We start from the raw sequence: 3,013 nt of genomic DNA, 5'->3' as shown, positions 1-3,013 counted from the left end.
CAAAACAATTAATCGTGGATTTCAAAGTCTGTTTTCCCATTGTATTAAATCATTAACTATGCATAGAATTATAACATAATTCAATGCAATGACAAGCAGAGTACACTGGGAAAAACATATTTTTAAAAATTTGGCCAGAAAACTCGTCCTTTCAAATATCGATCGATTTAAATAACTCTCATACTGGCTAAAACTTTCAAACCTGGGACTTCGGCGAAGAGTAGTTGCTGTAATTCAAAAAGAAAACAATCTTTAAAAAAAGGAGAAGATGATGATGATAATAATAATAATAATAATATAATAATAATAATAATAATAAATAATAATAATAATAATAATAATAATACTAATAATAATAATAATAATAATAATAATAATAATAATAATAATAATAATAAATAAATAAATAGCAAAATCTAGAGATGCCTAAATGAGTCAATAAAATATACAATAACAAAAAAGGAGTAAAATGACTCAAAGTAAACGACGTTTCGGTCTTTGGCCTTCGAGTGAAAATGACTCTTATAAAAGATACAAAACAAAGTAAACGACGTTTCGGTCTTTGGCCTTCGAGTAAAAATGACTCTTATAAAAGATACAAAACAAAGAAAAGACGTTTCGGTCTTTGGCCTTCGAGTGAAAATGACTCTTATAAAAGATACAAAACAAAGTAAACGACGTGTCGGTCTTTGGCCTTCGAGTGAAAATGACTCTTATAAAAGATACAAAACAAAGAAAAGACGTTTCGGTCTTTGGCCTTCGAGTAAAAATGACTCTTATAAAAGATACAAAACAAAGTAAACGACGTGTCGGTCTTTGGCCTTCGAGTGAAAATGACTCTTATAAAAGATACAAAACAAAGTAAACGACGTTTCGGTCTTTGGCCTTCGAGTAAAAATGACTCTTATAAAAGATACAAAACAAAGAAAAGACGTTTCGGTCTTTGGCCTTCGAGTGAAAATGACTCTTATAAAAGATACAAAACAAAGTAAACGACGTGTCGGTCTTTGGCCTTCGAGTGAAAATGACTCTTATAAAAGATACAAAACAAAGTAAACGACGTTTCGGTCTTTGGCCTTCGAGTAAAAATGACTCTTATAAAAGATACAAAACAAAGTAAACGACGTTTCGGTCTTTGGCCTTCGAGTAAAAATGACTCTTATAAAAGATACAAAACAAAGTAAACGACGTGTCGGTCTTTGGCCTTCGAGTGAAAATGACTCTTATAAAAGATACAAAACAAAGTAAACGACGTTTCGGTCTTTGGCCTTCGAGTAAAAATGACTCTTATAAAAGATACAAAACAAAGTAAACGACATTTTAGCCTTCGGAGAAGACTAAAGACCGAACGTTCGTTTACTTTGTTTTGTATCTTTCACAAGTCATTTTACTCCCTTTATTTTACTAATTTCAAAATAACGCATTTTTAGAATTTTGGCCATAAAAATCCTCCTTTAACTCTCTCCTCACCAGCCAATTTCAGGATTAACACACCCAACTAACACAAAATTAGATATTTTTTATCACTCTGACATAATAGCAGTAAATTCTTGCCATACATTATTTCTTTAGCAAAACATACTCTACAACACACTGTTAATTTTCTTTAAATTTTATGATGTACAAAAGAAATTAGAATAAGAAAAATGTTGGTTGTTTCGTAACGGATGTGACGAATTTCCTATAGTTGGTAAGGAGAGGGATAAATATCCATCGATTTAAATGACCCTTTGCCAAAATTTCTCTAACCTGGGCCTTCAGGGCCGATTTCAAGGAAGTGCCAGGTTTGAGAGTTTTTGACATGATGAAGAAGGTCGTTTTAATAGATCGATTTTTAAAGGACAACTCTTCTGGCCCATTTTTTTTAAAACGTGTTTTCAGAGTATAGGGAATGAGATTAGCGGAAGATTAGCGTCCCTTGATTGGACGTCACCCATAGTCTGTGACGTCACCGGCGGAAAAGTTATTAGAGAGAGAACGTCATGTTGGTTGTGTGCATGAGTCTCTCGTCCTCGCTTCCGGTGAAAGCGGCTTGAGACACTTCAAAACCAAATTGACGTTCTCTCTGTAAGGTGACGTCCAATCAAGGGACGCTACTCTTCCGCTAATCTCATTCCCTATTGCACGCACAGAGCAGTGATGAGTTTAGAGTGACCTAACACGTGATATACATCATCATGCCGTCATGCTTAGCATAATAATATGTTAATTAATTCATAGAAAATTCTAATCATTGATCAGGGAAGTTTACTTTTATTGGTTTAAACCTATTATACATTAACCTTTCATCATCATCATCATTATCATCATCATCATCATCATCATCATCATCATCATCATCATCATCATCATCATCGTCGTCGTCGTCTTCTTCTTCTTCTTTTTCTTCTTCTTTCTTCTTCTTTATTCTTCTACTTCTTCTTCTTCTTCTTCTTCTTCTTTCTTCTCTTCTCCTTCTTCTTCTTCTTCTTCTTCTTCTTTCTTCTTCTTCTTCTTCTTCTTCTTCTTCTTCTTCTTCTTCTTCTTCTTCTCTTCTTCTTCTTCTTCTTATATATATATATATTATAAAATACCATTTGGAGAAATTTCAATCACGGCCTGAAAGGGTTAATCCATTTTAATCGGAGCATGCAAGTCAGTGTGACATTAAAAGTAGTTGTTGATCTTCGTGATGTGGTTAAAAATTGAATTACAAAAGAATACGATTAAGGATATAAAATCATTACAGGTAGATGTTATCAACCTTTCCCATATTACATCCACCTTCTGCTTTAAAAAAAAGCATTTATCATTTTGCATATCATTGCATAATATCCGGGTAAACAGACTGCATATTATATTCCCACATTGTCTTAAAGGCATTATGCGTTATTTTGTTTGTTTGTGGTTGATAAGGGTTTGTTATGCCATGTTAACAACACATTATAGGTCATATCAGCGTCAGTAAAGAGGAAGAAGATAGGATAGTAATAATAATAAGTTCAAGAATTACAATTAAAGTACCCAAGAAAAA

The sequence above is a fragment of the Berghia stephanieae genome, chromosome 7 (assembly GCF_034508935.2).
Source record: "Berghia stephanieae isolate SIO BIC M18660-M18661 chromosome 7, UCSD_Bste_1.3, whole genome shotgun sequence".
NCBI lineage: Eukaryota > Metazoa > Mollusca > Gastropoda > Nudibranchia > Aeolidiidae > Berghia > Berghia stephanieae.
This window is presented reverse-complemented; position numbering follows the sequence as displayed.